Genomic DNA, 12,859 nt, shown 5'->3' with positions numbered 1-12,859 from the left:
GCACTGGTGCAGGTTGTGGCCCTAATGGATCAAGAATTTTTTTGCCAGGTATCAGCTAATGCAATGAATACCCACTAGATGCCACTGTGCCATTTCTCAATCTGTGTTAAGACTGCACGCCCTTTGCAGACCGGAGCAGAATATGGTCCTCTCAGTGGCAGCTCTGATGCTTTTAGCTGATGGGGATCTTGGCAGAACATTTGTAGATGTGTGTGAGTTGTTTTGTGTGCATATAACCCAACAGAGACTTAGGTCCTATGTTTTGTGTGCATATAACCCAACACTGTCATAGAAAACAACAGGATAGGTTATTCGTTACTGAGGTAATGCTAACAAGATTAGTTGTTATACAACAGTGGCCATTACTTTATAAGAAATTTGTAATATTTTCCTACAAGCTCTTCTTTGTGCTCAGCCTGAGTTGCCACGTGCCCGTATCTGTGAGCTTGGGGACAGTCAGTACAATCCTCACTCAGGGCTACCAAGTAGGGGAACAAATGCACAAGAACTCTGTAATGCATGTAAGCATTATTAAAAAAACCCTTATAGATGGCACCTTCTTCTGTGTTGCAGCAAATTGTAATCTATTTAACATTGCCTCATTTTGCCTCCATTGTGACATGTTACCTCCTTGTGATGTTACTGGTGCTGCTGTATGCAACCTCTTTAATCGCTATTAAATCAGAAGATTTTAGTGAGGTTTAGAAAGTTCTGGTGGGGATAAACCACACTATCGCCAAGCTAAGAGCTTCCCCTGGGCTAAATATTCCTTAGGGAAGATTTAGGGCATTAGCCCTTAGTTTGCTTTGGAGTATACTTTCCTGTTCCCCTACAGCTGTAGTTTTGTGCTGACCTTTTCTCTCAACCTGACCCTAAGCCTAGTCCTAGAGTGTTCCTCGGACAGAGCACGCCAAACCTTCTCCCAGTTACGCCATGTACAAGGGAAGATACTTTTTGCAGCCCTCTCTGTCTTTTTCCAGCCCTGCTCCAACTGTGGTCTCACTCTCGCTCTCAGACCTAATCCTGACCCTAGCAATAAGCTAAGCCATAGACCAGAGACCTTGCTCATTCCAGGGACTAATTATTCCTCAGATAAGAGCTCTAGTAAAGCCAATGCTTTACTTCGGTGTCAGGTTGAGAGGAAGAGAAAGCCCAGAGCTGCAGGAGCAGGGCTGACAGCACTCTTCCAAAGTGACTTCTGACATCAGCCCTTAGTTTACTTGGAAAGACACTTTGCAGTCCCTAACAGCTGTAGCTTTGAGTTTATCTCTTGGCTCTGAACTGAACTGTAATCCTTGGCTGGACCTGAGACAAGGTACTCAAGCCTTTCCTCCAACTAAACAGTCCGCATGGGAGAGATCTTTCTGCAGCTCTGAGCTTTCTTTGGCAGCCCCTTTCCAGCTCCACCCCAGCTGCAGCTCTGGGCTGTCTCTGTCTCTCAGCACCCAACACTAGGCTGAGCCGTTGGCCAAAGACCACTTAGATATGGGGATGAAATCAGCACCTCTAATTCACTTTAGCTGGTGAAAACTTTGTAATAGACTTGTGTGGGTGTACACGTTTGTTGAGCTCCAGAGAATTTGCAAAACTTAAAAAACCTGCAAAAAAACCCCCAGAACCAAACAGTACAGATTACTCATTATCAAGCTAATACTAAGAAGATGAGAATATGTAAATGTTATACATTGGAAAACAGAAAAAAAAAGGCTTTTATCTTCTGAAGGGTCTTGTGACTTTCTGCTATGCACTCTGTTTTGCTCTTAGCCTTGTTTGCCACGTGCACATCTTTGTGGGGGTATGGATAGCGAGGGCTACAGTGCAGGCACATGCCTGTATGGCAGCTCCATGTATGTTTGATACTGTGACAAAGACAAGACGTGACAGGTACAGAATTTCTCAGGAAAGATGCTAAAATGAAACAGCAGCCAGTTTCACTTGAGTCCTTCCTGTACAAAAACATTTAAATATAGTCAGTTGGGTGTTATAACATTGCAAGTTGCAAAAGACCAGTAGAAAGAGAGGCTGAGCATGAATAAGGTTGCAACAGAATGCAGAACCACCATCAAAGCTACAGGGGTCCCTTTTGTCTTGCAGCTGGCAGCCTGGTCGTGTGATGAGCCAGAAGCTGGTCATCCCAGGTGCATATGTGCGGTTTTTGCTACTCTGTTTTATTTAGTATTCCAATAACTTGATGTATGCTATATGACTAGAACCAGCTGGGGTCTTAACTCAGTGCTGCTCCTCTGCCTACAGTTGTTGGTTTAACAGGTGGAATCCAGGCTTTCTCTGGAGTGATGCCCTTTATTTTTCAAATATTGGTTCAGTTGTCTTATGAGTTCTGCAGTTTTCCATTTGAGTGACAAATGAGTGACAAGCAAGAAATCAAAGCACCTTATCTCCAGACACCAGCTGGTACTCTGTCTGGACTCAACTGATGGCATTTAGAAATATGTGAAATCTGTATTAAGCATCTGAAAAGGCATGTGTTTTTCTTGTGTTAATGTTTGGATCCTGCTGGATTCTAGTTCTTGCTGCACCACATGTTTTCTGTGCCAGAATTTACAAGTCTACAGACTAACTTATCTTCTTTTCCTCTCACTCAGTCTGCTATCATCACTAATTAAAACATGTCATTCATGAGAAAGCTAATTATCACTACTGTACAGAAGAGCAGGCTGAGGAAAGGGTATTGCAAGGAGAGCAGAGCTGTGGCATGTGTTTATTCTTTGGAAGCTAGAGGTCTGAAGGACTATCTCATTTTTACCTTTTTTTATTTTTCCTTTTTTTTTTTTAATCAGGGAGGATGACTTGGATCAAGTCCTCAGAGGGGTCCTGGGGGCTGTTTTCCTAACTAGCCTGCTTGTGTACTACCAGAAAATGCATTGCTTCCCAAAAGTTTTAAGAGGCTGAATATTTGGAAAGTCTCCAGCCAGCTGTGCCTGTGCAGGGAGGCATGTTCATTCAGATACTCACACATCTGGAAGGGGATGTGTCTGGGCAAATGGAGGGAGTGAAGGAATAGAAATGAATGGACTGGAGACCCCCCCATGCTCTATTTTAGAGATTCTCTGGGAGAGAAATTAGAGGATCATTTGGGACAAGATAATATTGATTGTCTATGAATGCCTGTGGTCAGGTGGAGGCAGGGTCTCTCTTACCAGATATCTGTCTTGGACCTTAGAAAACTTTGCCCCCAAATCCTTTAAATTAAACTAACATGTTACCTTGAATATTTTTTTATTGCAGCAAATCAAAATGTTCTGAAAAATATGTTGTAGTTTGGTGTGTTTCAAAAATTCTTGGTTAGTTTGAGTCATGAACTGAATCAATGGCACGTGAACAGATATCTTTACTATAGGACATTATAGGGAAGTGGGGAGTGTGTGGGGAGTATGATCTTTCCTTTTCTCACCCGCTGCTACCGCAGGATTGCCCAAGTTCAGTCTGAGCCTGCTGCTGCTTGCAGTGCTCTAAAAGAGCTGGCAGATGGTGCTGCTTGCCTTTGATATACAGCATATTTTATCATTGTACTGTTGGTACTGTCAAAACAGTTCATACAGTTGTTGTATGCTGGAGAATGGAGATCAAGGGAGGAGGAGAAGAGTAAAAAGGGGTGAACAGGAGCGAGTCTTAGAATCCTTAAGTTTTTGATCAAAGATAACATAAGTAAGATTAGTTGGAGCTACTGCATTAACACGACAAGTTGTGTTGTTTGCTAACATTAAAATTGAAACTCATATATGCAAAATTAGACATACTATGTCATATTTTTTAACTGAGTACTCATAAGTTGATGTAGCCATCAACTGTAGAGCAAGAAGGGTTCATTCTGCTAGTCTAGGCTGACCTGGGTGAAAACAAAGGTCCTCAGGCTTCCCCAGATTAATTCCTGTCTGAACTAGTCCATAGCTTTTAGGCAAGCAGACAACTGCAGTTTAAAGATGAACAAAAATCAAGAGTTAGATCAATATTAATTTATCCCAGCTGAGGAAATGATACATTACATTTTGTGCACTGAATTTTACAGTGCTTCTGTAGAGGAAAAAGCTCACATTGCCTCATACTGCATCATGTCATTGTAGGAAATAATGCTGCACTGTTGTAGAAACAATATTATAAAGTTCAAAGCCAGCCGTTATATGGAGGGAAAGGTTATTTTATTTACAAAAAAAGACAGTTTCTCCCATCCTCATACCTGCGTGATCTCAAGCACCAAGACACATGTGTCCAAGTAGCCTGCCCAGCATTCAGGCATCTAGAAGGTGACGTGGTGGATCAGGTGGACAAGGTGGTCTGGTCCATATTCCTTGTGGTAAAAAAATGTACAAAGGACTCTGATTACTGAGCACTCATCATGTCTCCTGGGTTCTCCTTAGGTCGATGACAATTTGATAGTTTTTGGATAAGCTTTTTTGCACCCATAGAAGCTGATGGTGCCTTTGATCTTTTGCCTCACCATCCCATTGCATCTCACTCATTAGAATTTACTCATGGTCCTTTGTCTACTTATGAGGGGATTTTAAGTATCCAGCCCTGTTAGAATCACAGAATGATTGAGGTTAGAAGGGACCTCTGAAGATTGTCTAGTCCAATACCCCTGCTCAAAGCAGGGTTAACCAAAGCAGGTTGCTTAAGACCTCGTCAAGTTGGGTTTTAAAGATTTCCAGGACTGGAGACTCCATAACTACTGTTTTTGACCACCCCTTCAGTTAAAAAGTTCTTCCTTATGTTTAAATGGAATTTCCTTTTCCTCATCTTCTCACCATCATCTTGTAACATCTTGAGTCTTTGTTTTAGTCTTGATGTAGGCTGTCCTTTGTTTTAGGCTCTCCTTTTTTTGCCAACCTGAGTGTGAAGCACGCAGAAGCTGTTGGTAGATATGCTATGATCTTGATGGCGTGCTAATCTAGGTGCCATCAACACATGCCATTCTTACACCTCCACTTCTTCCATGCATTCTGGTGCATCCACATCCGGACATTTCTCTTCTTTCTCCACTGGAACCCATCCTAAAATTTCTGTTACAAATCTTAACATCATCAATGTCATGTAGGGACACTCTGTCTAAATCAGGCAAATGTTAGTGCAGAGTCACCAAGTGTAAGGGAAATGGACATAGCAGAGTAAGACGTTTTCCTTCTCACCCAGCTTAGAGAAATAAACATAATTGCAGAGAACAGGGCAATGTTTCAAATTAAAAAGCACGAGTTCTCCTGTCAGCTCAGTCTATGACAGGGAAATAAGATCTTGAATGTTAACGTAGGAGGCTCACAATGTGGTAATGAAAGGGAATGCAAGAACATGTCCTTGCAACATTACTAAAAGCTGGAACAAGTGGTTTCTTGAATGTTGAAAGACATTTGTTTAATGAACAAGGTCCTGTATGGATGCTAAGAGATTCAAAAGGAGGACTCATGAAACCGAGGAGTGTATTTGTCAGTGACTGCTTCAGAACATCTTCATTTTATTCAAAGGGAATACTACCCATTTGGGAAGGTTCATGTACATGTGATTACCAAAATTGATCTGTATTCCCATTGTGAAATGTGAAGTTTTAGGAACACAGCATTCTTCATTGCTTATGAGCGTTACTTGGGTGAGATGTAAAGACAATATTTATGTACTTAGCTGATTTTCCCCAGTACTGACTGAAGCACAGTCTTGAAGGAAACTTAGAGGACGTTTCACTACTTGAGACCTGAGTGCCACAGTTGTTCACAAAATGCTGATTTTGTGTTTATTGACATGTATTCACCTTTGGGCTTCACAGAGCTCTGCAGCTACTACACTGAGCTCTCAGGTGAGCAGCCACCAATATGCTGCCCTTCAACAGGGCAGAGGAGAAAAGGCTGACTATGATTTCATGTGCCACCAGATCTACTGTGCTCATTTTGGGGTGGCTTAGATGCCAAGGCTTCAGTACATCAAGGAGAGGCTTGTTTTTCACAGCTCTTGCATAGCTAAAGCTTCTTCTGAAATCACACTGATAGGTCAGCAATACAGTAGACAAATTACATGGATTTAAATGTCTGCCTTTTATCACCTAAGTTTCAAATTTATGTCCTTAGCCTCTGGAGATGCCTCATAAGAAGTAAATAGTATGATCATATCGGCTGGCCACACATAGCAGTGTGATTAGTGAAAGGCTGATATGCAAGTACGCATTACTGGGAGGCAAGGTATAATTTGGGCAAGTATCACTGTTGTTAGTGAGACGGGGAACCAAAGGAACCTTAGTAGATATAGTAGACATATGAATGTAGATAGGAATTGTTTAATAATTATCTAGCTTATAATGAAGTTAAAGAAGTTTCAATAGAGGTAGACATGGCCCAAGGGGATGAGAAGTGATGTTTAACGCTTGCATTGTTGAGGCGGGCTGGGACAGGAGATAGTCCCTGATAAGAAGCAGCAGTGGCTCCAAGAACCAGCCAAGACCGACCTCGTGATTAGGACAAATGCCAAAGGACAACTGAGTATGTGCAGGGACAGAAGATTGAGAGTTCACCGTGAAGAAGACATACAGCCTTCATCTTCACGACCACCAGACGACCACCATAAGGAGGCACTGCGCAAGCGCAGTTGAGAGGAAACTATGGAAATGACTTCCTAGAGCTAATTTTAATATGAAGCGGGGATAGGTAATGCCTATGTATAGGCGTATTGCGAAACTCTATGTATATGTAACACTTGACTGTATAAATTTAAAGTGAACTGCCAAATCAGGCGCGCACGACTTTGGTGGGACTACCCCCCGTGCTGCCCAGCGCTGAATGAACATACCTACTTTACAATCTCACTGATTGTGGAGTCTGTTTTCCGCACGTCATTAGAACCTGTGTTTGAACCTCTGACCCTGTGCAGCTCTGGTGTTACACCCTGGCTCTTTGCACTCTCAGTAACCTGCCCAGAATATTTCTGTTAAACCATTCAAAAAACCCAGGTGCTTTCCTTACACTGCTGCATATGAAAACAGTAACACCAACAGTGAACACAAAATCCAGAGTCTAGATTTCAGAAAGGGGAATAATTTATGGTTAATTTTATGTTATATTTTTAGCTTTAAACATTTAAGGCAAATTTTCCTCTTTTTACCACCAAATTGATCAAGTTCAATGTAATTACAGCAGAACTGTTAAGGGGAGAATATGACTCTTTTGGCTTCATTGCTTTGGGCTGTTGATATACTGCAGTTATACCGCTACTGGTAAAGTAAGCAAAACCTGGATCCCTTTTTGGCCTTGGGGCCAATTGGCCTGGTCTGACCGTTACCATCTTATGGAGCTCTTTAGCTTTTGAAAAATGTTATGTGCATCTGGATTGATCTCTGGCTTGCATTAACTCCAAAACTGTACTCGAGCATTGTGTAGGAAAGTGCTAGTTGCCCTGGGACAAAATTGTACCATGGATTATTCTAATGATATAGCCATTCTAGAAAATGAAGTGTCCAGGCCTACACCTCTGGCTTAGTTTATTAGTACAAATATAGTCTTATAGGTTTCAGTGCTTCTATTTTCCAAAGTAGGCATAGTCCCTACATGACTTCTAGAGCCAGGAGACAAGATGCAAAGCAAAATTTCCATGTGACTCTTTACCTTCCACAAAACCCAGTAACTTTTTTACTAAAAACACTTAATCCATATTTTTAAAGCCATTTGTTGAAGTGAGTTTCTTTCTGATTAGAAAAGCCCAGGGGGCAAATGCAGAAAAAGAAACATCTGGCATGGGAGTCATCTGCTTGACTTCCATGTCAAAGAGTTACATAGATGATGAAGGGATCTTGGGCTGCATTTGTAATTAAGAAAGAGAGATAACTACTAATTTCATACCAAAACAGGTATCTAGATAGGTCAGGTGAGTTGCAGATTTCTATCCAGGGACTGTACTAAGAACCTGGGTGAATGCAATATCTAACCTTCAGGTAGACAAAACCTGAGCAAGTGGATTCCTGCCCATTATGGCTAATATTAGCTTCTCCAGATACTTTGCCCACATATGGCAAACTCCTCAGTTGTTTTGGAAACCTTCTGTTCAGAAAACTCAAATAATTTTGGTGGCTGTGAAACATGCTTGTGGAAACATCTACCCCTGCTTCCTCAGGGGTGTTACAGGCACCACCAGAGCTGTATGAGACTGCCTCTTTCTCCTTTGTTTTACATAAGCAGTGCAAAGAGAGACCTTAAACTTGCTTTAATCATCAGTGATTCATCTCCCCTAGTTTGTGTCAAAAAATAATTAACTTTGGTTTGCTAAGCTGCATATCTCATTAATGCAGACTCTAAAGGCAAGGACATAAAGAGCTGTCATTCAAAACCACTTCATCCTGTTCATGCTGTGAGGAGCCGGGGAAGAGAGCTCTCTAGCCGGGACAGCTGGGCAAAGGGAGAGGGGCATGGGAGTCAGCATAGAGGCTTGGCTGCAACCACTGTCTCCATTCCCCTGCCCTAGTCTTATTTTCCATTCCTTGTTCATACCTCCTAGGTCAGGTCAGTGCAAGTTTTGTGTGCTTGTACAGGCTCAGGCTGCACCTGGAATAAGCCACAGAAGCAGGTTAACGAGTTGTTTCTAGTGAGGTGGAGGATAAATCCTGACTCTTCACTCCTAAATCCCCTGAGGCCAAGCCGGAGGGCAGCACAACAGAACTTCTTGTAGACAGAGAGGTCTCAAAATAAAAAAGGCTATGAACTTGCTGCTCTGCTCTGTCAGAAAGGCAATGATTCCCCAATCTGAGCTTTTCCCAGCAGAGAAAAATTTGTCTAGGATTTATGTCAGGTAAACATACAGAGGTCACATTCTTGTGGGTGAGTTTTAAGCTGATCTCTATTTGAAGAAGTGGTCTAAAAATGCATGTAGGTTGGGCTGCAGATGATGAGAAGAAATCCTTGAAGCTGAGACTAAAATCCAGGATGGAGAAATTTAAATTGTTCCCTAGCAATACTTGGGGGAATATTTTTCTAAAAATATGATGCAGACAATTTAATACTCCCCTGAAGAGTTACTGCAGGAGTTATGGAGACAAAATCCAATCATAAAAAAATGAACTAGAGGGATTTTAGCTCTACTTTAATTACAAATTTCAGTGAAACATCTGCTATGATGTTGCTACCAGCACCTCAGCCATGACACCGTTCATTCTTTCAGGGCCGAAGAACATCCATTAATTTAAGAAAGGACTTCACATGATTTGGAGAGGAATATTACTATTTCCTAGAACAGATAGCCTTGGGCTTTCATAGTAACAGCAATAAACACCAAATAATGAAATAAATAATTATCAGCTGCTCCTGGCCCAAGATGAGCTTACCTTTTTATGAGTAATGGACTTCATTAGGACTGCAGGTTACCGACTGGACGCTGGCCTGAGGTGAGGCTGCCTGAGCGGGATGTGGAAAACTATGGGACATTGGCATGAGAAATTGCTGTATGTGGCAGTTGGCAATGTGAAAGTCTGCTGAAAGTTACAGCTCGCGCTGTGAGGCAAGGCTGGATTTCACAGGTCATTAGGGGGGACCAAGCTTCACAGATAAATGGAGGGGCATTTGGGGGAGTATTTGGGACCTCTTGGGGAGCAGAATTTTGCAAGTCCAGCAGTGCCTAGAGAAGCATGTCAACAACATGTCCAAGGTGATCTAAGCAATAATATCGAAATACCAAGTTTGGGTGCAGGTGCAGCAAAACTGGGACAATGAGAAGAAAGCATTTAGGGATGATTTTGTTAAGAGAAGACTGAGGTGGAGAAAGGAAGATACAAGGGTGGTGAAAAGGAGTGTCAAGAAATGGGGAAAGGAATAATAGATGGCACAAATCTTGTGAATGGAGCTGTCTGGGAGAACCCGATGGGCAGCCCTGTGCCTGATCACCACAGCTGGAGCAGGACAATAGCATGTAGAGAAACTAAGCATTGAGCTATGTGGTTTGGGATGAAAAAGAGAGGATGTTGAACCCCTTCTATCAAAGCTGTTCTTCCTTGTACAGTAGGCTGGAAGGTTTCATCGGTAAGTGGGCAGGGTAAGCAGGCAGCAAGTTAGTGCGGTCAGGGAAGCTCTGGTTCCAGTCCTGCAGAACAGGTAGTATCTACTGTGGATGGGAGCTCTGTAAATGATTCTTGTATGGAAACAGCATCACAGAATAATGCCTTTTACCTATGTATGTGTGTGGGCACCTGCTTCCCTCCAGGCATAAATAAACATTTAATAACAGATGGAGATGTGTGCAGTCCTTTAGGTTACTGGGTGATGGCATGTGATGCTAAACTGTGATTTGTCTAACAGTAGAGCAGTTCAACAAAGCAATACAGTCTGTGAGAAGGTGTTGATTCTGGAAATTCCTAGATGTCCTGAGAAAAGAGAGAAATAATACATTTACCAAAATTTCCTGATCATAAGTCTGTTTCAGCACTTAAAGCTGAGGGAGAAACACAATATTAGGATTCTGTTAAAGAGTAGCTATGACACTCTGGGTGCATATATTAGGTAAAGAGTGCCAAGACATGGACCAAGGACTGGGAACTTGATTGTCCACACTGTTAACTTGCTAGAAAAGTCCTTGACATGGCTTTGGTCTCATTCAACGAGCACTCCCCCAAAGCGCTCTTGAGAAGAACTGAGGTGCGATCCCAGACTAGGGACTTTTTCCACTGGGCAGGTTGCACATTGCCACCCTTTCTTGGAGGTGGAGAGAACATTTATCTGGCCTGCTGCTGCCAGCTGGCCCTGATACTGCTTACATTAGTATAGATGTTACCTCTACAGGGGTTTGTTTGATTGAGTATAGATGCTTACAATATGCATTTAAATCACTGTCACTCTCAGCTCTGTGGTGAGAAACAGGTAGTTTTAAGATGTGATTCATGTCATCTTAATGTAGACATTTAAATAAATCAGATGAATCACAGCCTAAAACTTCTCCATGCCTTTCCATTGATGACGGCAGCACAGGTGACTGATTTGGATGGAGGACCACCTGCATTAGTCTAGACAAATTCCTCCCTTGATGAGCAGAGACCCAGTGGCCATAGTGTTAAACCATAAGTAGGACCACCGAGGCCAAGGAGAAAGACAAGACCATGGTGTGCGTATAAGTGGAGCTGGAATCTTGTCCCTACTGCAGAGAGAGGCACTGACAGCCATGAAGACACTCCTGCTCACTTCAAAAGGTAAAGGTCCTACTTTTTAATACCTAGATTTGTTTCTATAATCCAGCTGTCCAATCTTCTTACCATTGACATCTTCTGTTAATGTTTCTTCCAGACCTAATACATGAATGCTGCTATTCGCAAATGTGGTGAGACTAGAACCAAATGGGGTGTTATTCCAAAGTTACTGGAGCTGAAAAACGGTGGTAGCCTTTTCAGGCTAAGTGGAAAACACAGTCAAATATCCCATTATGTATTGGACTTTGGAGACAATAAGCTACTTCCCAAGGCTGTGGACAGCATGGTAAAGTCAATCACAAGCTAATGTGATCAGGCTGTGACGAGATCAGCAATAACGAGACTGGTTGTGGCTTAAACTGTGCCAGATGAAGACAGCAGGCAGCAAGGAGAGCAAACCTGAGAGCTTGGCAGAGGGACGTGGAGAATGAAAGCTGCAGGAAAGGTTCTGGTGGGTGCTGGGTTGTGTTCTTTGCAGTGTGTTCCAGGAAAACATTATTAAAACAGACTGGGAAGACTAGGACAGCCTTTTGTAGTGCTAACTCATTAGAGGAAAGGAGTAGGAATATCTTAATTTGGGAATGCACCATCCACAGCTAATCTTTCTGTAGTAGGTAATTGAAGACAAATTCTTTCATTTTTGCTCCTTTAATGGTCCTGGCAAGATGAATGTTACCTTTTGAATAGCTTTGTACTAAATTGCTAATGCTAATTAGACAGTCACAAAATCTAATACAAATTAAGGTGTTGCACTAATAGTAAACCTTTAAAGTTCACTGATAATGAAGGAGAGGGGCAGTAACCAGGGAAAATGCTGACAGTTCACAGATGCTTTCAAAATATGCCCTGTAGCCAAGTCTGGGAAGGGGATATAAAGGACTAAAGGACCAGCACTTTGACCCATCTGCCAAAGAAAGATGAAGGTTTGGATCTGAAGGCCAAGGGCACAGACTTAAATGACAAGTTAAGAGATGAGGAATTAGCAGGAAGAGCAATGCCGGTTTTAGCAAGCACAGAAAAGGGGAAGGTTAATTAGCAATCTGTTTCAGAAAAGACCATCTTCAAGTGCTCTTTTAGCCATTTTTGGATCTGTCTTAAAATGAACCTCTGGAGCAAAGAAAGATGATAACCCTTAATTAACTCCAGGAAGTGTTGAATTGTGGTGTGCTCAGAACTGCAAAACAAAGCAGTGCAGGATAGGTTTTTTTTAAAGCTACCTGTTAAAAGCCCCAAATATTATGAAACCCAGATTCAAATATTGGTGCATTTCAGTGGTGCTGAAAAGTAAAGGAGAATCGAGTGAAGTTCGTTCCTGTCAGGTGCTGAGGTCCTGATCAAAGAGACAGCCTAGAAAATAATTGTGCAGACCTGAAACCCAAACCTGTGATTTCTTACATACTGCAAATGATATCAATACATAATATTATCTTTATGTCATGAATGGTAGATGTAAGGTGGCATTCATCTCTGCTTAACTACGTGTCTAAAAGGTGGCCAAGTCAAAGCTAATTAACTGAAACATTCTTTGTAGTCAGTGGACACAACCAGGCTTTTCCAGGAGGCAGTGTCTCTCAGGCTAAGATAGCTGCATACATAGGTCAAATAAATTGCCTTCTGCAATTGCCTCTTGACTGTGAAGTGACCATGGCTGAGCAGCTGACACACAGGCAACAAACTTTCCAATGTCTAGAATTACATCTGTTAAAT

This window comes from Haliaeetus leucocephalus, unplaced genomic scaffold (genome assembly GCF_000737465.1).
Source record: "Haliaeetus leucocephalus isolate CR32 unplaced genomic scaffold, Haliaeetus_leucocephalus-4.0 Scaffold217, whole genome shotgun sequence".
NCBI classification, from domain to species: domain Eukaryota; kingdom Metazoa; phylum Chordata; class Aves; order Accipitriformes; family Accipitridae; genus Haliaeetus; species Haliaeetus leucocephalus.
Note: the sequence above shows the minus strand (reverse complement) of the source record.